Source organism: Acanthochromis polyacanthus, chromosome 6 (genome assembly GCF_021347895.1).
Source record: "Acanthochromis polyacanthus isolate Apoly-LR-REF ecotype Palm Island chromosome 6, KAUST_Apoly_ChrSc, whole genome shotgun sequence".
NCBI lineage: Eukaryota > Metazoa > Chordata > Actinopteri > Pomacentridae > Acanthochromis > Acanthochromis polyacanthus.
In genome coordinates, this window is record NC_067118.1 from 8,056,823 (window position 1) to 8,080,177 (window position 23,355).

The window sequence follows — 23,355 nt, forward strand, 5'->3', positions numbered from 1 at the left end:
AATAATGATAACATCAAAAATACTGATTAGTAGCAGTACTTTTGTAGCATCATATTAACTATGATCGGTTTGTTTTCCACTTTGGAGTCCTACCTTATTTTCCCAGACTCTTCCCAACTCAGTCTGAAAACAATCCAAACACTTCAAAGCTGACAGATAGCAGAGGATCGATATTCTGTCGGTTCTGCTCGTCCTCCAGCTCCACTGCTGCTGAGTGGACCTGAGAGCTTTTCCCTGCCAGACTCGATGGGTCGGAGCCCAGTTTGACAGCTGATTACAAACTGCAAAGGACAGACACACCCACACACACCCACACACACACACACACACACACACACACACACACACACACACACACACACACACACACACACACACACACATGTTTGTACTTCTATCTTAGTGAGGACATCCATAGGCGTAATGCATTTCCTAGAGCCTTATCCTAACCTTAACCATCACAACTGATTGCCTAAACTTAATCCTTACCCTAACCCTAACCAAACCTCAATTCATACCTGTTCTCTAAAAACAAGTCTTCACCCTCAAACATGGCTGTTTCAAAGTGAGGACCGGCCAAAATGTCCTCACTTTGTAAAAATGTCCTCACTTTGATAGTTAAAAGCAGAAAATGGTACTCACCATGTAGCAAGTACAAGAACACACACACACACACACACACACACACACCGTATCGTGTGTACTAACTTAGCTGCACCAGAAGTGATTGAAACACCTCATTTTATAACTTTATGAACACATCTGCATTAATTATAGCATTAAATTGGCACCTTTTGGCCTCCATACCGTCAGATTAAATAATTGCAACAAGTTCTGAAAGTATGAGAAGTTTTTTGTGCCTATGTTGTTTTTATTGGTAAATAAAACCAGCTTCAGGTACTTGTACTTTTATTTGACAGTTTCCATTTCACACTGCTCAGTATTTCTGCTCCCTAACAGTTTTAATGTCCATAAAAAATCTCCTGAACCACGTTTTGATGTTTTTGTTTCTTTTTTTAAATCAAGCTCAAGAGCTATGGGTTTTAATTCCGGCTTTTGATTGATTTGATAGATTTAATTTATTTGTTATTATTCCAAGAGCTAATTTTATTAATTGATTTTTCTTTTAATTCACTTAATTACACATTTTAGTCTGTTAAATGTGCAGTTTTTATCATTTCTTAATTTCTTTGTGTGTGTATCATTATTTTAATCATAGATATTTAATTTATTTATTTCATTTTTAATTAACAACTTGATTTTGGGGGTTATTTGTGTTGTTTTATTCCATATTTATTTCAGAGCTTCGAGAGCTATGTTGTTTTAAATTGTTTTAAAAATACTTATTTACTGATTTTAGTCGGTTTAATGTGCAGTTTATTCCTTTGTTTTTTCCATTTGTTACTGTTTTTAATAATTTTGTGACTTCTATTTATTTCTGTCTATTATTATTTTAATCATAGATGTTCTATTGTATTTATTTATTTTCATGATTTAATTTTTTCCTCATTTTTTATTCTCAGCTTTAGAGTCATTTATAACATGATTTTTGTAGTTTATGTTGTTTTATTGCATTTTTATTTCAGAGCTAAAAAAGCTATGTTGCTTGTTTTTTTAAATATACACTCAACAAATATATAAACGCAACACTTTTGTTTTTGCTCCCATTTTTTATGAGATGAACTCAAAGATGTAAAACTTTTTCCACATACACAATATCACCATTTCTCTCAAATATTGTTCACAAATCTGTCTAAATCTGTGATAGTGAGCACTTCTCCTTTGCTGAGATAATCCATCCCACCTCACAGGTGTGCCATATCAAGATGCTGATTAGACACCATGATTAGTGCACAGGTGTGCCTTAGACTGCCCACAATAAAGGACACTCTGAAAGGTGCAGTTTTATCACACAGCACAATGCCACAGATGTGGCAAGATTTGAGGGAGCGTGCAATTGGCATGCTGACAGCAGGAATGTCAACCAGAGCTGTCGCTCATGTATTGAATGTTCATTTCTCTACCATAAGCTGTCTCCAAAGGCGTTTCAGAGAATCTGGCAGTACATCCAACCAGCCTCACAACCGCAGCCCACGTGTAACCACACCAGCCCAGGACCTCCACATCCAGCATGTTCACCTCCAAGATGGTCTGAGACCAGCCACTCAGACAGCTGCTGAAACAATCGGTTTGCATAGCCAAAGAATTTCTGCACAAACTGTCAGAAACCGTCTCAGGGAAGCTCATCTGCATGCTCGTCGTCCTCATCGGGATCTCGACCTGACTCCAGTTCGTCGTCGTAACCGACTTGAGTGGGCAAATGGTTATATTCGATGGCGTCTGGCACATTGGAGAGGTGTTCTCTTCACGGATGAATTCGTTTACACTGTTCAGGACAGATGGCAGAACAGCGTGTGTGGCGTCATGTGGGTAAACGGTTTTCTGATGTCAGTGTTGTGGATGGAGTGGCCCATGGTGGCGGTGGGGTTATGGTATGGGCAGGCGTCTGTTATGGACCAAGAACACAGGTGCATTTTATTGATGGCATTTTGAATGCACAGAGATACCGTGATGAGATCCTGAGGCCCATTGTTGTGCCATACATCCAAGAACATCAGCTCATGTTGCAGCAGGATAATGCACAGCCCCATGTTGCAAGGATCTGTAGACAATTCTTGGAAGCTGAAAACAGCATACTCACCGGACATGTCACCCGTTGAGCATGTTTGGAATGCTCTGGATCGGCGTATACCAGTTCCCGCCAATATCCAGCAACTTCACACAGCCATTGAAGAGGAGTGGACCCCCCCAACAAAACAAAACTGCACCTTTCAGAGTGTCCTTTAATTGTGGGCAGTCTAAGGCACACCTGTGCACTAATCATGGTGTCTAATCAGCATCTTGATATGGCACACCTGTGAGGTGGGATGGATTATCTCAGCAAAGGAGAAGTGCTCACTATCACAGATTTAGACAGATTTGTGAACAATATTTGAGAGAAATGGTGATATTGTGTAAGTGGAAAAAGTTTTACATCTTTCAGTTCATCTCATAAAAAATGGGAGCAAAAACAAGTGTTGCGTTTATATTTTTGACGAGTGCAGTTTCGCTTTATGCATTGTTTTGTGTATCATTTTTATTGTTTTGTAACTTTTTGTCTCATTTTTTGTTTTGCTTTGTCGTTTGTCTCATTTTTTGTCATTTTGTGTCTCATTTTTGTAACATTTTTCCTGTTTTTGTTGTTTTTTGTCTTTTTCTTGTCTGACTTTTGTCATACATAAAAATGCTGTATAAATAACATATGATTGATTAAATGCTTTATAATTAGGATTTTACATATAAAACACATGATGCTATCAGTGACTGCAGGTGAAACGGCACAAAAATATAAACATTATGTAAAATCATCTGCATCTTTAGCAACAAAAACAGCCTTTAGGTACTAACCTTCTCACATGCAGACACTTTTTAGAATTTAAAATGTAACATTACCAACTTTAAAAAAAATCATATCTCTGAGTTACCCTAAACTTTTGGTACTGTAGTATATCTCTGCATGCTATCCTGCTCAATTTATAATCTACACAATGTCTAGGAGGCTAACATCGTGCCGCTAATCTAACTCTAACTGTTTTGCTCCAGAAATGTTTGACATAAACACAACAGTGAATGAACGTCGGTCAGAACTTCCAGCGGAAACACAGCCAGCAGCGGCCCTGAACTGGACGCCATGAATGCACTCAGGCGGTGGCACTCGTACAAACAAATCCCGCTGGGCGTCGCCTACGACCCGGCCGGTCCTAATGGGGTGTTTTTGTTGCACCTGTGGGCCGGTGACCGTGTCTCATTTACTAGCAGCTCACTCAACACCGTGACCCCTGCTAGTTATTCTGGGGCAGCAGGAGCAGAACCGACCACACAAAGAAACGGATACGTGGGTCGATTGGCCTCGGCGGCGGGTTAACGAGGTGTCAGTCACGGCGGTCCAGAGCTGCCGGCCTCCCCTCAGACCACAGAGGTCATTTAGTTGGAAATAACTGGCACAGAGCTGGTGTGCTTTCTGAGCTGTGTAATAGGACTGAATGGGCTTCAGTATTTTCAGATGAGCCGTTTATTGTCTACGTGACGCCGCTATATTTGCTGCATCTATTTTGTCTACTTGAACGGATCCCAAAAACACACTGTGATGTCCTGCAGCATCAGTGATAGAAGTTATACTGGGAGTTTCTGATCGTCAAGTTTCACTGTTTACGCTTTTCGTCGGTGCAATGCAACTAATTTCTGGTACTTTAGCTTCCATTTCACTCTGCTTTGTGCTTCACTGCAGCTCAAAGTGGAAAAACAAACACATAATGGCATTTTTATGAGCTGTAGGTGCTTTATTAATTAGGATTTTGTATAAAAAAACATAATAATATCAGTGGCTGCAGATTAAACAAGAAAATCATTCAGAGAGCACAGTACTGCTCAGTGGTTGTATCATTTCGGACCGATAAGTCCTGATAAGTCCACAGTGATGGATTTGTAGTAGGATTAATCATGTGATGATCAGCAGGCAGCTGATAGTGTTCACTTGTTGTCATGGTTACAGTGACTCCGTGCTGCTATGTCGCAATGGTACAGAAATCTTTAACAAATTCATGGATCCAGACTATAAGCTGCTTCACTGCCAAAATCTAATCACTTAGTCCTTGTGTCATTTCTGACTTTCTCTGAAAATTTCATCCAAATCTGCTGGTCTGTTTTAGAGTAATATTGCTAAGAGACAGACAGACGGACAGACGGGAAATTATAAGATGCATCCCGACTACCAGCAGCATCATTTACTTCCAGCATGTTGCAGCAGATCTTTGCAGAGTCAGTGTAGCTGTTAGGCGGGTTGTCGACCCTGAACACTTCTCACAGAAATCCTTGCATCCTTAACCTCCATCCTTTTAGCTTTTAATTTTTTTGTCAATTTTATACTATAAATTCTTGTGAAAAATATATTTTGTGAGGCTACAGTCACCCTTGATCACTGAAATCTATTCAGTTTATTCTTGAATCCAAGTTTGTGCCCAGTTTGAAGGAATCCGTGACAGAAGAGCATTTACATAAATGTAATGGATGGAAAACCAGTTAATTTAAAGCATCCGAGGTGTACGGAGGTATGAAAGGCTAGTGAAGCAGCTGAGTGTTGACCATCAAGATGCTGTTTGCTTTTGCATTTATAACTAACAGTATGTTATGAGTTTCCTGATCTGCGGTGAGAGTAAATCACATTTAATTATGTGACGATCAGCATTGGTTCATCTGTCTGTCTGTTTGCAACATTACTCAAAAACAGATTAACGGATTTTATATGAAAAATACATAATCTTATCAATTCTTACAAACTGAATTACATAAGTAGGGACATTCTGAAATATAAACAGTTTTTAGACATTTTCTTGCATTTTTCCGGATAAATACACTACTTTTCTTTACTGTATATTTCTTTACTGTACATATAAATATGTATGTATAGTACAGTATTTGGTACTTGTACTTAATATTAATATTAATACATTTTTTTTAGCATTTTTCAGTAAAAGGTCAGTGTTTTTACATTTTAGCTGAGCGTTTTGACCTAAGACTGATAAGGCTCCATGCAAACACATAACAGGATTAAAGGGGTTCTCCATTTTCTAATCACCCTTTATTGTCTGCTGCTATTTTTAATCTATTTTGTCTACTTGTACGGATTCCCAAATTGTCCAGTAACATCACAGCGATCCTCTCTGACAGCGACATCAGTAGTTATTTAGTGGAGCGTGTTTTGAAGTTTGCAATCATCATGTTACGCTGTCACCACAGACATGGGCTCGTGTCATATCTGGGATCTTTTAAATCTCTCCTCGGTGCAGAGTCGCCTTCGAGGCGCCAGACGAGAGTCCAGATCACAACTTCCTGTCCCGTCACGGCACCAGCGCCGTCCTCTCGCAGGAATGGAATTACACTAACAAGTCGACCCCTCGCTGCTCCTTCTGGCAAACGTTTTTAGGTTAATTTTTTTAACGAAGACGCGTCATGAAGTGTAGCTTCAGCTGTCACCTCGTGCATATCACTCAGCAATTAATATTAGAGAAGGCATTCCAGATTTCCCTGTTTTTAACACGCAGTGAAAATGATGCCGCGACTGTCGATTCCAAAACAAACTGGAGGGAATAGTGATGTGAATTGTTTCTGCCTCCACATCATGGAAAGTTCATCATGAGAGATATCTGATAGTTCCATTAGCTGAGTCAACCCTAATTCATCAGGCCGGGTGTCTTCAGGTTTGCTTTTGCCCGCAGTTCTCCGAGGAAGCCGCATTAAATCTGTTGGGGCTCCTGCAGGAACACTTTGACATTTGGAGAACGATGATCGTTCGCTGTATTTCACAGAGTCAGAGAAGAAGATCGATATCAGTTTCAACTTTTCCAGAGCAGATGTAGGTCAGACACATGATTAGTTCAACCTGAAACAGCTCCAGTCCATCAGCAGGGAAGAAATAAACCTGACAGCAGCTCCGAGATGGTTTAATCCACATGGTGGATCTTGTGCTTTTATCATGTGATGGTTAACCTACTTCCTGTTCCAGGTTTAACTTGAATATATCTGAAATATGTTAGTTCTCTGACCTCCTTTCTCATAATTATGTTAGTACACTACCGTTCAAAAGTTTGGGGTCACTTAGAAATGTCCTTATTTTTGAAAGAAAATAATGAAAATAATAATTTGTTCTAATGCTACATTGTGTTAGCTAATGGTGTTGAAAGGATGACTGATGATTAGAAAACCCTTGTGCAATTATGTTAGAATGAAGGTTTAGACTGGTCTCCCCAAAGTCCTGACTTAAACCCATCAAGAACCTGTGAACTGATGAAGAAACAAGTCTGAGTCAGAAAGACAACAAATTTAGAACCAGTTCTGTCCAGAGAAGTCCAAGACAAACCAGAAGATTGTGGACGGACATCAAAAGAACCTAACTAAGGTGGACATGGCCAAAGGTCATTTAACCAAATATCAGCATTACTGTATGGGTATTTTTAATCCCAAATTTTTTTCATACTTCCAGTAGACTTTTGAAAATTCTGTGAAAGAACCAATGTGTATTCCAGTCATTCCTTCACAGAAAGTCAAGAGTTACTGGAGTTTTTCTTAGGTCTTTAGGTCAAAATGAGACATTTAAATTTGCTATAACGTCTTCTGATCAACCACCAATCACAAATGCTGATAAGAGCCTTGACAGTTTACCCAAAATGCACTTTTCAAATTTTCTCTGGTGAATGATCAGAAAACAGAAACACATCCATATCAATGATTGTTTCTGTGACTCTGTGTCATTAAACTGCTGCAGATTTACCGGTGAAACTGTGATACATCCCAGAATACACCAAACCTGTCATCAAGCATGGCGGTGGCAGTATCATGCTCTGTGGAACTGGAGCTTTGCACAAAGTAAATGGATGGCTAGGATGAGGGTTTTACATATATTTTTTATTCATACATGCTCTTTAAAGTGTATGTAAACTTTTGTTGAGGGACCTCCAGATCTCAGCCCGCTGTTCTGAACAATGGCCAAACAAATAGTTGACCGGGTGACATTTAGCAGAAGGCCTGAACATTAGGATGGAGAAATTTAGCCCTGTGTGAAATTACATTAACATGTCATCAGCTCCAAAAGTGTGGCTCTTATCGCAGAACACATCTGACAGCTGCCGCTAACACCGGCCAGGACTTTACTACGAGATCGTGACTCCACTCGGCCTTCACGCACAAATTTGCCCGCGTACGCGATGTTTCCGTCGTTTGGCTGCTTTACGCATGCTTCTTTTTTCGTGTGTCCGAGCACGAGGTCACATTAAAACACATCCAGACGCACCTGCTGTGGGAGAAAAGACTGATTAATTGCCGGCTCTGATTGGTGGTGTAAGGTTCTTGGGTGTGAGAAACTGCATCTTTACAGTCACTCCTGCTGACAGATGGTTCGTATCGTAACGCACACAAACACACGTGTAGAAATGTACACGAGGCATGCACAACATCCACGCGCACATTTTTACATACGGCTTTAACATTTCCAGCTAGATTCTTCAGCTGCTGCTTTTAAATTCTGCCTAACAGCTGCCAGACTGAGCGCTCACACTCTTACTTAATTGTCATCATGCTGTTTATGGTGATTTGGTGTCCATAAATGTAAAGTTATTAGTCTTTAGAAGCATTTATAAGCTTTATATAGACACTATGACTGGTTTATAACATGTTGTAATGTAGTTGTAAGCAGATATAAGCATATTTTCAGCTGCTAACATGCCTGTAATTAGTTAATCATATATAGTAACACACAGTTTTATGAAGCCTTTAATTGTTTATATACATATTTCTCTAAAAACATTTTAATTTTGCAGTGTAATCCATTTGAGGTAGTTATTTTTTTCAGACAAATACAGTTTTTCTTTGCTATTTTATCTATCATCTGACAAACATAAAACAATACATTTGAACAAATATAAGCTACTGTAGTTGAGAGTTTCCATTTCATGACACTTTCTGTTCCACTGCAGGTCAAAGCGTGAAGAAAAAAATCCACATAGCTAAGTTTTTGACACCTATCGATGCTTTATTAATTAGGATTTTATATATAAAATATGTGATCTTGTCAATGAATGCAGATTAAATTACACAAAAGTATGAACATTATGTAAAATTACCACTTTTTAGATATTTTATTTAGCATTTTCCAGCCAGATACACTCGTTTTTCTAATTATTGTATTTATTGGCTGAAGTACGTAAAATATTTCTCTAATAGACATTTTAATTTTACAGTATAATACATTTTAGGCACTTGCATGTAATATTTCTTCTCTATTACAGTTAACCCTCATGTTGTCCTTACCAAAAAATGTTGTTGCCTTGTCTGAAAGAAGTCCAAAAATTCAGAAAAAATTTCCCCAAATTTATAAAAATTTGCAAAATCTTCAGGAAAAAAAATCCTGAAAAATTTCCCTCAAAAGTTTTATTTTTTTTAATAAAAATCTCTAAATTCGACAGCAAAATTCACTGGATTTTGGTGGATTTTTTTCTGAATGTTCTTAAACCTTTTTTAGGGTCTGAGCACAGATGGTGCCGAGGACCCTATTGAAACCCTAGGGTTTATTTATGATTCTTTGTCGGCCTCGAAATTGGCCTTTTTGACCCCCTAAACATATATGAAAACGCGTGAAAATCGCCACGCATGTCAGGGCCAGCAAAAAATTTGATATTTTAATGGAATGGCACACGTGCGTGCCAAAATGGCTCAACAGTGCCCCCTAGAAAGCTAAGAAAATTCAGCCCCCTGAAAGGGTTTCACTTAGAGCCACGAAATTCAGGACGCATATCTAACTCATCAAGGCACACAAAAAAGCGTCTTGGACCATTACCCATAATCCAACAAGAAGTCAACCATTTTGAATTATGAATCATATTTTCGACAATTTTGTGTCATTTTTGGACACTTTTCAAAATCTATAAACTCAAACAGCGTAACACCGAGAGAGCTGAAATTTGGCCAGGATGTACTCCAGTCGTGGATGATCAAAAGCTATCAAAATGCTCCGCAAAAGTCGGAGGGTGTGGAAATGGCGACCCACGGAATGCGGCCATTTTGAAATATGATTCATTTTTTGTCATTTTTTTGACATTTTCAAAAATGATTATCTCAAACAGTGTAACCCCTACAGAGCTGATATTTGGTCAGGATGTACACCAGTCATGGGTGATCAAAAGTTATCAAAATGGTCCGCAACAGTCTGACGGTGTGGTCATGTCGACCAACGGAATGCGGTCATTTTGAATATGATTAATATTTTGGACAAATTTGTGATTTTTGGACATTTGCAAATGCTATAAACTTAAACACACTAACACCGAGAGACTGAAATTTGGTCAGGATGTACACCAGTCATGAGTGATCATCCTGACCAGAGTCCGGCCCTAATCACATCCATGTGACACTTGGCGGCAATTTTGAAATTCTTGCCATGAAACAGGAAGTGCTGTGTAACTAGCCTGAACGTAGTCCAATCTGGATGAAACTTTACACTCTCAGAGTTACCAGCACCTGATGGCCAGCTGGGCCAGCCAGGCCGCTCGGATGCGAGGACCTGACCAACGCTGCTTGCAGCTTTAATTTTAATTTGTTATTTTTTTCACCAAAAAATGTTCAAAAAAGTTCAAAAATGTCCTAAAATTTTGAAAATGTGGAAGTTTTCATTGTGAAAATATATTTTTTTCCACATTTTTAAAACTTTAAAATGGGTCAATTTGACCCGAAGGACGACAGGAGGGTTAAAAGTGAAAAAAAAAAATCTATCTGACCCCATTTTTTGTTGGCTATAGATGCTTTATAAATGGGGTTTTATATGAAAACAACATCGGATCTTATCAGTGATCAAATATTTTAAGTTGATAAATTTATTCTAACTTAAAGCCCATGAGACAATTGAAGACGTAATCCAAAAAACTGAAGAAAAAAAAATTCAGGGTAGCAAACAGGAAGTGAAACAGGAAGGTGTTCCAGAAAGATTGGACAAAGCTGGACAAAGGAAGAAACAAGATGATGTATACTCAAGGAACTATTGGGAGAGAAGACACAGGTGAAACTGACTGACAATAGAAGGAAAAATCAAGAACAGGGATCTTTACTGGACAAGTTTAGGCCAGAAACCGATCCTAAAGAAGAAGAAGAAGAATACAGAATTGCCCAGACACTAACAAATGGTAAGCAGGTTGTAGTAACTAAAAGATGAAAACTTTAATCAAGAAACTTACAGAGACATTACCAGAGATAAGCAAACAAAGGGTGACCGGTGATTCACGTTTATACTAACTTAAAGTCTACGAGATAACTAAAGAACTAATCTAAAAAAATGAAAGAATGTGAATTTCAGGGCAGTAAACAGGGAGTGGAAATTTGAACAAAACTGGACAAAATGATGAAAAACAATGAAAGACGCAAGACTATGTGTACTCAAGGAGAGAAGACACAGGTGATTCACAAGTTCCAGGTGAAACTGATCATGGCAGTTGAAAAGAGAGGGAAAAATCAAAGACAGGGACTTTTACTGGAGAAATTCAGTAACGGTCCTTGTCTTAGAGCAGAAACCGATCCTGAAGAATTATGATACACAAAGACCCAGGTTCCAAGCTGGCAGAGCTGGTTCCTTTGTTTTTTTTTGCAATTCAAAATGTTCGATGCTCGTTTTTTATGCTGAAATTTCAAGGTGGAAATTGTTCATTCTCATGAAGTATCCTCTAGAACATTAAAAACACCAGATGGACACGATCTTGGTGCAGATCAATTGCAATCTTCAACTGAACAAAAGAGGAAAAGGCACTTTTTAGACTTTGGAAACAGCATCTAAGAACCAAAGTGCAGACACTAAAAAACGGCAGGCAGGTTGTGTTCACAAAAAGACAAAAACTTTAATCAAGTAACTCAAGGAGACATGACCAGAGCTGAACAAACAAAGAGTGACTGGTAATCCATGTTTATGCTAACTTAAATCCCAAGAGATGACTAAAGTAGTAATAATAAAAAAAAATGAAAAAAAACTTCAGGGTAGCAAACAGGAAGTGAAACAGGAAGGTGTTACAGAAAGGTTGGCCAAACTGGACAAACTGGCGAGAAACATAGGAAGATGCAAGACTACATATATTCAAGGAACCAGTGGGGAGAGAAGACACAGGTGATTCAGACGATCCAGGTGAAAGCGATCATGGCGACTGAAAAGGGAGGGAAAAATCACAGACAGGGATCTTTGATTTGTTTTTGCCCCTGGTTTTCAGGAGGATATTCACTCCTTATCAGACATTCGTTGTTCTGATCGGCCTGTTTTTAATTGGTTATTCGATGCTATAAAAAGGGTCCATGTCGATTGACAGCTGCTCTGAATAAAGTGCTCGCATCTGTTTCGGACCACAAGAGGATATGAGCTCATGTTTCTGCCTCTGGACCTCGGCAGCTCAGAGTCCGGTTGCACATCACTATTTCTGGCCTCTTTTTAGCCATTTTTGGCTTTGGTTTTGAAGCACGGTTGGCCATTTTAATGGCTGTCTGTGTAGCTGTCACTATTATAAGCTATTCTTAGCACCCTTACATGCTGACGGATCGATAAAAATCCAGTCCTGGCAAAGGAAACAAAACCAGAGACGCAGGTGGAAACACTGGGACTACAGAAAAATAAATCAAATTTGAAGGCATCCTTTCCAATAATGAGAATTTTAACCAAAAGAATACATAAGTCAACACAAACACTGAGAATATATTGTGATTTACATTTTTCTGCTTACTTGAACACCATCTACACAGTGTTTTAGCTTTAATATATGCATTCTGTATATATTTATGCCTTTATATTTCTCATATCTCTATATCCTCTATGTGCTCTACTCTTACCTCTTCTTTTCTGTATATTCTGTGTTTAATATGCTGCTGGTTTCTTTAATTTCCCTTGGGATCAGTAAAGTGTCTACCTACCTAAGAAGCATTTATTGCAGAAGATTCATTTTAATGTTAGCTTTTGTGAAATAAAGACTTACCATTTTAGAAAAAAGGCTTGAAAAGGGAAAGATCTTTGTTAATATGACATTTTTAGGGCAGCATGAGGAGGACCAGTGCATGGTAGAATATTTATTTATGACTATTTCTTTATTTTTGTCTTTTTTTTTGCACAATTGTCCTTTTCATAACATCTTATTGTTAATGCACAGCCTTGAGGACAGTCACATTGCAGTTATTTGCTTATATCATATAATTATGTGACAAATAAGAGCTTAGTTTAGAATTCTGAGCATTTGAAGCTGGATTCTGATGGATTACATGCTATTAATAGGCCTGCAGGAGAGGAAAACGTCCAAGTAAAGCTTCAAAAACTGCAGAAAATTCCCTTTGTATTGAACATAATTCTCCGTGCAGCGACTTAGTTTGTGTCATTTTATTCAATCTGCGTTAAATTTGAACACCAGGATGTCTCTAAAGAGTGCATCTGTTATTTACTACGGAATATCTCTGGTGAAATGTGCAGCAGTCTGATGGTCAGACAAGGAGAGGAGGCCACCAGGTCTTAATATAGAAAGGTTAGTAAGTGGACGGAGCGGAGGAATGGGCTTTACAGCAGCGCTAGTGTTGATGGAGTGGGTGAAGACAGGCCGCTGAGATATGGTTTCAGATTGACATGCCGCCTCCTGGTGAGAGTGCTCTGCCTAATGGAGTTGTACCCATAAAATCAGCCGTAGTTAAACACAAAGTATTTACATGAACCCAATAGCAAATGTACAGGAATGTCCTTTACAGACAAACAGTTATCAGCTGATCATTTCATTTAGTTGTGTGACACAAAGAGTACATTGATTTCATTTTTATTCATAGAAAATTGAGTGAAAAAAGTAATTTTATTTTATGATAAAGAACAACACAGGTGGAAATGTGGAACTATTTCTAAAAAACTGCTTTAATTACATTTTTAATCATGAAAAATTAGACTTTTATCAATCAAAATATTGCATTTGTCCATTACTTCGTACTAAATACATGTATCTATTTGCTGATTTTCTTATGACAGTGAAAATGCTTTACTTTTATTTTTTTACAGTGTTGAAGCAATTTTAAAGATTTATTTTAGATGGTGGAAACTAAATTTATTATATTTTTGATAAAGAACAACACAGTTTGAAATGTGAAATTTTGCCAGAAAAAAATGCATTAAATCCATTTTTAATTTAAAAAAAATCAGCTTTTAATAATACAAAAATAAAAATTAAATAAATAAGAAATTAAAGTGACTGTTTGCTGCTTTTCTCATGTTAATGAAAATGTTTTATTTTAAGGTTATCTTTAGTTCCATTTTGAATAATTAGAAAATCCACTTTTAATAATCAAAAAATGACATTTGGAAATGGAATTTTGTGAGAAATAATGTTTTAATTACATTTTAATCATGAAAAATAATATTATTTTATCAATCTAAATATTACATTTGTCCATTACTAAGTACTAAATATATGTGACTGATAGTGAAAATGTTTTTAGTTTTTTTGGTGACATCTTGCCAGAAAAGGTGCATTAATTACTATTTTCAAATATAAAAAGTATTTCTTTTATTTACTAAGTAAATAAGGAATAACTGTGACTGTTTGCTGTATTTTCTGTCATTGAAAATGTATTATTCTTATTTTTTTTTTAGAGTGTTGAAGTGTTTTTTGTTTTCAGGATTCTTTTCCAGGCTTTGGCAGTTACATTTTTCCAGAAACAAACACATTAATTCCATTTATAATAATCCAAAAATTGCATTAGTTCTTTAATCAGAAAGTTCTAATTATTGATGCTTTGTTGATGTTAGTGAAAATGTGTTTACTTTTAGTTTTTTAAAGTGTTGAAGTGGTTTCAAGATGGATTTTTAAAAAATATTCCAGCAGTAAAACTTATTTTTGTTTTGGACAGACAACAACTATGTTTGAAATGTGAAATTTCATCAGAAAAAAATGCATTTAATAATAAAAAATTTGCTTTTTAACAATCAAATAATTGCATTGGTCCTTTTAAAAGAAGTATGAAATAAATGTGAGTGTTTGCTGCATTTCACTTGTTTCTATAGATGTATTATATTTAGGTTTTTAGAGTGTCATAGTGGTTTTAAGATTTTATTTTAGACCCTGGCAGTTACATTTAAATGTATTTTATTTTTTTTAAAACAGAAATCAATTCAATTAAATAGAGTTAACAGAGATTTTTTTACTGGTGTTACTGGTAAATCTCAACTCATGTCTCTAGTTTGTTTTGAAGCCAACCAATAAAAATAAGAACTGTCAGTCCTGCTAACAAGCACTGCTGGAATTAAAAAAAGCCTTGCAGAGCCTCCCGTTGTTGCAACCCTGTAAATAGATGGCTCTGGCTGCAGCGTACCTGAGTCCCGGCAGGACCTTTGGGACCTGTCTTCTCTCTGATGATGTATCGACAGACACTAAGTCTGTCGGTCGTGGGCTCAGATGTTTAGGATGGCTGTGGACGTGAGGAAGTAGTTTGACATCTGAATCGTCCGATCTAAATACAGAAATAGACGCCACAGAAAGACAACTGCACTGAACCTGCCAAAAGTTTTAGCCAATTAAGTCGACACCGTATCCATCTAAGTACAAAACAAAATACAAACACGGTGGGTGATTTTTGTAGCGTTGCTGACTAAAAGTAACGCTGGAAAGTGCTGTTCATGTTTTGTTAAGCCTTTCTCTGATGCTGAAAGTAAAAAAAAAGCACAAAACCAGGCTAAAGCTGCCCGAACAGCAGCCTGAATATAAGCCACATATCTGATTTAATGCAGTATTGACCAGCTGGGTCACATAGATTTGTCATTTACATCTTCACCCAGTCACATTAACAGATACGCATGCATGAGCAACAGTACTTTAAGTTGTGCAAAGTGACTTTTCGACATAAGCCCAGTATTCATCCAAAAACAACACAAAAAAGGGCTTAAAACAAAGTTTAGTTGCTAAAATTACTCGCTTTGTGCTACAAAATTAAATGTCAATAATAATGAAATTTTACTGCGATGAAACGTATACTAACTAGTTCGATTAGCAATTCTAATGAATAATGAATGTAATCTGAGCTCTTTTTTACCCCCACAAGATGCTATTAGGAGCTGAGGCTTGTTGCCTCCAGCTGTTTAGGACTATTTCCTCTGAGTTTATTAAATACCTGCAGCAGGAGCCACATGAGCATCTCCAGAGAGAGACAGTGGAACAACAGTACTGGTAACTTCTTTAAATTGGTATAATTAGAAATTACCCCTGAGAAAGCATAAAGAATGGATCAGTCCAGGTCAGGATTAAACAGTAAGTCACACTATGTAGGTCTAACTTGTCTTAACTTCAGACAGGTGAGCTGTCACACAATTTTCTTATAATAATAAACTAGAAAAGCACTAGAAGAGCACAGCACCGCACCAAAGCTGTTCATTCCCCCATATGTCATTGTCAGAAATGCAGCATTTGTTTATTAGTTACTGATGATCAGGAATCACATCAACATAGAATGAGTCCATTTAATATCGATGTACCTGCAAACACAATGACCTTGCGGGCGGCAGGAATTGATGGGACTCAGAAACACCCCCCCACAATTTAATCAGTTGTTCCTTGTATCATTTCTGACGGATAAGTCCTGATTAGTCCACAGCGGTGGATTTTTAGTAGGATCACAATCATGTGATCATCAGTAGGCAGATGATGTAGTGTTCATTTGTTGTCATTGTAAAGGCTGGGTTACGCTTTTATGAACATGCTGCGCAGAAATGAGATGCTTGGAAATGTGTGACTTTGAACTCCGTGCGACGTCTGCTCCCAAACTGCAGGGAGAAATGTATCGCAAACACACGTCTACCTGGTCTACTCTAGTACTAAACTAGAGTAGAAGAAGTTTGTCATTGTTTACACCGCTTGTAACGCTGCATTTTAGCAAATAGTTGCATTCCAGCACATAGTTTTAATTTTACACCATGAATTGTTCATAACCCGATTGTCATTGAGATCTCTGTGTGATGAATCCTATAAATGCAAGCTCCTGTTCTTCTGCCAGTTTTCCACGTGTCTCCGTCGGCGTAGTTAGAAAAATTTGTAGGTGCACGACGCGGAAATTTTACGCTTGAGAAGGGCTGTGTGAGGGGGCGTGTCTGCTAAAAATGACGTAATTTGTCCACACTGAGCCACACGAACCTTGCGGACGCGTCAAACATAAAACAAGCTTTACAGGGACAGTGTGACGCTATCCCATAATGACACAGAAATCTTTAACAAATCCATGGATCCAGACTGTAAGCCGCATCACTGCCAAAATCTAATCACTTGGTCCTTGTGTCATTTCTGACCTTCCCTGAAAATTTCATCCAAATCCATTGTGGGTAACACTTTATAATAACTATACACTATTAAGCATTAGTTAAGCATTGGTTAAGCATAATTTCAGCATTAGTTAATCCTTAAATCCTCATGAACTCATCATGAATTCACCATTAGTAATGCATTACAAAGCATTAGTAAAGACAGTTTTAAATGTTCAACTAACACATTATTAAGCATTAGTTAAACATTAGTAAAGTGCTTAGTTCATCATTAACTCATCATTTGTAACTAATTAGTTATACGTGCTTAATTAATCATGAATTCATGATCTGTATGGCATTTATTATGCATTACTAAGCACTTAATAAACCCGGTTAAAAATGTTTTGTTGCTCATTGATAATCTAAGTTGTTAATACTTTATAAAGAGTCTATGCTACTTTTACCTTTGGCAGGAGGAGGAATGCACTCGTTTCCCATTGAAATGCACTGGCGGAATCCCAGAAAGAGGCAGCCACTTACCTCTGGTGTGTGTGTGACCTAAAGAGATAGTTCATCAGTTTACTTGAAATGTTAAGGATTGCAAAGTGTGTATTTAAAAGAGCTTGTATTGTTTGGGACCAATACAACTGACACTTTGTATATCTTTGCTTCTGTGTCCTTTATAAATGCTTTATAAAGCATAGATAGTCCTCACTTTAGATGGGCTCATGGAATATACTGAACTAATGAGTAGTAACCGCATTAATAAGTTATTCATTGAGTATGAATACGTGTTTGTAAATCATATACTAACACAGTTGCTAACCCTTTATAAAGTATTAACAACTGAGATTATCAATGAGCAACAAAACATTTTTAACCGGGTTTATTAAGTGCTTAGTAATGCATAATAAATGCCATACAGATCATGAATTCATGATTAATTAAGCACGTATAACTAATTAGTTACAAATGATGAGTTAACGATGAACTAAGCACTTTACTAATGTTTAACTAATGCTTAATAGTGTGTTAGTTGAACATTTAAAACTGTCTTTACTAATGCTTTGTAATCCATTACTAATGGTGAATTCATGATGAGTTCATGAGGATTTAAGGATTAACTAATGCTGAAATTATGCTTAACCAATGCTTAACTAATGCTTAATAGTGTATAGTTATTATAAAGTGTTACCCCATTGTTCTGTTTCTGAATAATGTTGTAAACAGACAGACAGACAAACAAACAAACCAACACCGATCATCACGTAAATTGCCATGGTGACCCCAAACTTTTGAACGGTAGTGTACGACATTTGGTGTTTTAATCTCACGTGAATGACAAATATCACATCTCTAAATGAAGCTGTAAGGAAGCACAACTGAAAAGGGACATCTGTCTCAATGCCGTCACTTTCATTAACTGATAAAGCTGGAAATGTTCCATATTTCATGTCTGAAAGGGACTGTAGAGTTCTGTTTTTTTCTCAACAACACATTGCATGCAAAATCCTAGAAGTTCAGATCTTGATCCTGAGACCTTTTTTCAGCCATGATAGATCACACAAATCCACAAATCTTGTATTGTAAAACTATAAAAATGTTTTTTGAAGGTCCTGTTACCTTTTATTGCTGCTACTTTGACGGTGTCGTGTGTCTTTTCTGATCCTGGTACTTTGAGGACAAAACCTGACTGTGACAGATGACAAATTGAGCTGTGATAGCAGCACAGGTGGCCGGAGAGTGAAGCATGAAGTGACGGCTTGACATGGTAGTCCTGCTGGGTTTACCAAAGTTATGTTCAGGATGCATGTTTTATTACACCTCGTGTTCCTGCCAAGGCAAATATCAAACAATGGAATGAGGCGCAACAACCGAGGGAGTCACACCCGAGTCACGTTACAATGTGAACTCTCTCCCTTCCCTCTCCTTCGTCCTCACCCCGCCAACCTTTTTCCATCTCATGAATCCAGTACGGCACCAACACAATGCCGTTCTCTCAGGCCTACAGCAGGCCCCGCTGCTGGTGTTAATTGGGATAATTGCATGGTATGAGTCCGAGCCACTGCTATACCCGTTCAGTTATTCCTATCATGGGATAACAGGGTGGCACACGGATTCCGTAGAGATTTTACAGGGAGCAGAGTGTTGGAAATATATCCCGGTACAGCACAGAGGCTGTAATCCCCAGGGGACTTCCAAGTTGCTGGATACGATGTGTTGTGTTTTGTCAACAACTACTGTTATAGTGTTATAGTGGAGATCCATCTTGTCTGGTGTCGTAGATCTCTAAGAATAGTTTGATGGTAGCTGATATTCTGTCAAGTTGGCTGGTAGGAGTGTGGAAATACTCTCAGGGTGGCAATACAAGCAATGCACTGACTGACTGAATCTTTGATAACTCGCCCCGTGAAATAAAATCTGAAACCAAAAATACAGAAAAGAGCATCTGAAGATGTTAAGCTGACAACTCCTTCTTCATAGTCTTAACTCAAGTTCCACTTATTTGCATGTGCTGGACCTTTTAACAGAAAACACAATCTGTATCAGCAGGTGAAGTTGCTCAGTTGTTACAGAACCTGAGATATTCAAATTTTCTTAAGTATTGCGACCGCTTTTCGGACTCAACTCAAGTTCCACTTTGGTCTTCTGGAAATACGATAAAATGTTTGGTCAAACATATACATACAGCAACTTGAATGATCCATTTTGGTGATGTAGAAAGTCAATGTAATTGTGTTACTGGCCTCTTAACTTCTAGTGAGTGACTATAATTAACTACAGCTGCTGACTCCTCTGAGTTAATTTAAGTTTAATTTAACCCTTTTGATCCACTCATTGGACTCAAACACTATAATGGAAAAATCTAATGAGCTCAATACGGCACAAAGAAGCAAATCATTGATTTGAACAAGGCAGGAAAGTCACTTAGAATCACTTTTAAGCAGCTACAGATCCCAAAATCCATTCTGCAATCAACTGTTTGTAAGGTTAAAGTGCATGGTACGGTTATGTTGCTGCCATGAACAGTAAACAAACACAAAGAAGAGAACAACAAATTGGTCAGGATGATCAAGAATCAACCAAGAATCATGAAAAAACAGGTCTGAATGAATGAGAAGCTGCTGGAACACAGCTGTCAGTGTCCACAGGGTTTTACATAATATGAGCTGAGAGGATCCATGAAGAAGGAAGTTCTTCCTCCAGAAGCAGAACCTTAAAGCTCCATTTAAGTCTGCTGCTGATCACATGGACAAAGAAAAGGCCTTCTGGAGGAAAGTTCTGTGGTCAGATGGAAGAAAAACTGATCAGAAATCTGTTTGGAGGAGAGATGGCGAGGCCTTTAACCCTAAGAACACCAAACCTACCATCAAGCATGGTGGTGGAGGTATCATGCTCTGGGGCTTACTGGACTGGTTTCAGACTGTATGTTGGACTGGTTCTGGACTTTCTTGGAACTGGTTTATGTTTGGTTTTAGTCTTGATTTTTCATGTGATTAAAAGCTGGTTTAGGATTTATTTTATATTGAATCTGGTCCTGGCTCTGTGGAACTGGAGCTTTACACAAAGAAAATGGAATAATGAAGGAGGATTAAAACCTAAAACCATCAGCAGAAGGTTGATCTTGGACACAGTTGGATGTTTCAACAAGACAATGAGCCCAAACACACATCAGATGTGGTAAAGAAATGGTTCAATCAGGCTAGAATGAAGGTTCTAGACTGATCTCTACAAAGTCCTGACTTAAACCCATCAAGAACCTGTGAACTGATGAAGAAACAAGTCTGAATCAGAAAGACAACAAATTTTGTTGAACTGTATCAATTCTGTCCAGAGGAGTCAAAGGCAAACCAGAAGACTGTGGATGGAAACCAGAAGAACAAAAATGAAGTGGAAATCCAACCAAATATTAGCATTTCTGTATGTATATTTTTCCATATACTCAGAGAAGTCAGAAGCTATAGTCAATCGCAATAACTAAGGAGAAGTTAAGAGGCAATGAAAGTAAGAAAATTTGATTAACACAATTTACTGCATCATCAAAATTGATAGTTCAAGTTGCTGTATGTGTATTTCTGACCCAGCAGAATTTGTCATATTTCCAGAAGATCTTTAATAAATCTATGAATAAAGATTCATGTCTTTTAGTGATTCCATTCAAGAAAAATGTAGACTTTTAGGAGTCATTGGAAACTCTAAAACAGAGTTATAAACACTTACATGCTCCTGTAAAGACCATATATGCCAGCCTTCTGTTTATATCTGTTACTAATTCAGCGTCTATACGTACTACTTGAATGCGCAGGTCATTTTTACACCTTTTTCAACCACCAACTTAAACTTTAATGAAATGCTTGAATGAGGTCAAGTTACGCAATTTTTTCCCAATCCTTCAAAGAGGTGTGAGTCGCTGCGCTAAATATTTATAGTGAAGGGCGTGTGGTTTATGAGCTACGGTAATGAAGTGTAAAGAGCAGAGACCTAACTCAGGACGACCTGCTGACGGCGGTGGAATTTACCGTGTTTCATTCAGGGGAATTTCATTCCTGCATGTTGTCTGTGTTGAAGTTATACAACTGAAGAAACATAAGAATTGGATAAAAGCTCAGGTATTGTTGCTCAAATAGGTTCTTGATTCATGTTGGACTCATAAAGCACAGTTTTCACACCGTTATTATTAAAAGCCGGAGGGGTTGAGGACTTTGTTCAATAGAAAGAAGTCAAACGCTGCCATCTGGTGACGCTGAACACATAATCTGCTAAAAGGAATAAAGTCTGCAGATCTGATTTTATATCTACAGTATATCAAAGAAATGTCTTTTCACTAGACATTTCTCAGCTCCTTTTACAGACTCTTCGTCAAACAGTCATCAGGGTTATTCTGGTTTGATCTCTAAGTCGACACCTCGGTCTGGATTCTTCACATTCTACATGTTAACATCCCACCTTGTAAAACAAACATCACTTGAACTGAGAGCTGACATCACTCTTCAGGACCTTTATGTGTTTTTTTTAACTCCTGTAACGATTTTGTGAATCCAAAACGTGGCCAAGAAAGACAAATAAAGGCACTTTTGGCACCTTTTTTTCACAAGGCTGTTTAAACGACAATATCTGAGGAACATTTTAAGATAAAAACCTGAATTTTTCATTGTTATTTCTCATCATGTCATCAATTCAGAATCTGTAATATTGTACACAGGTAGATCAAATAATCTCTAATTATGGATGAATTGAAAGAGGTAAAAAACTACGTGAAACCAACATGAAAAGTTCCATCTTGGAGCCCAAATGAACAAAAAAGTGGATAAGACAAATGTCAGCAAGTGATTGTCTGAGCATTCTGCTTTTTAATATGAAAAACTTGGTTGCAAAAATAGAAAAAATGCTATTTTTATTGAACTTTCATAACTGATTGAGCAGGAACGAAAGGTCTGGAGTCGGGTTTTTATCTTTGACCCTTAGACGCTCCAGTGATTGGACCCTCCACTCTTCCATAAGTGGGACAAAAATGACCCGTAATAGAATCAATGTGTTTTTAGACCATTATTGTCATTTTGGTTAAGAATAATAATATGTGTTGTTGTTTTGTTTTTGTTTTTTTTAAATTTTTGTCCACACAAGAATGATTTTATTACTCTGCCAAGGAACGTGGTGGAGTTATGTGACGGTCGGCGTCTGTCTGTCTGTCTGTTTGCAACATTGCTGAAAAACAGACTAACAGATTTGGATGACATTTTCAGGGAAGGTCAGAAATGACACAAGGACCAAGTGATTAGATTTTGGCAGTGATGCAGCTTATAGTCTGGATCCATGGATTTGTTAAAGATTTCTGTATCATTGTGAGATAGTATCAGGCGTCACTGCAATCATGACAACAAGTGAACACTACATCAGCTGCCTGCTGACGACCACATGATTGCGATCCTACTACAAATCCACCACTGAGGACCACAAATTTTTTCAAGATTTCATTCATAGGAAATCATACAACAACTGAGCAGTACTGTGCTCTGTAAATGCTTTTCTTGTTTAATCTGCAGCCATTGATGTGATTATATGTTTTTTATATAAAATTCTCCTTTAAAGAGTACCTACAGCTTATAAAAATACGATTCTGTGTTTTTCCACTTTGAGCTGCAGTGAAGCAGAGAGCAGTGAAATGGAATAGAAGAATGTCAACATCCCATTTTTCCATGCCTTTCTTCCATCTGTTGCTGCTCTCTGTCCCTCCATCACGTCTCGTTTGAATATGAAATGATAAAAACTTTTCATGACAAAGATATTGTGAGAAAACGACCTCACCGGCTCATTTTTGACCCACTTATGCATCTAAGGGTTAATCGTTCCTGAGATCTTGTTGCTCAAACAGCCTCAAATTTGAATGCGCTGTTTTTAAAAAAAAAATTAACTCAGAGAGTACTTAAGACATCAAGCTAACATTTCACAGATGCCATTTTAAATATCCACAGTTTATGATAAATACG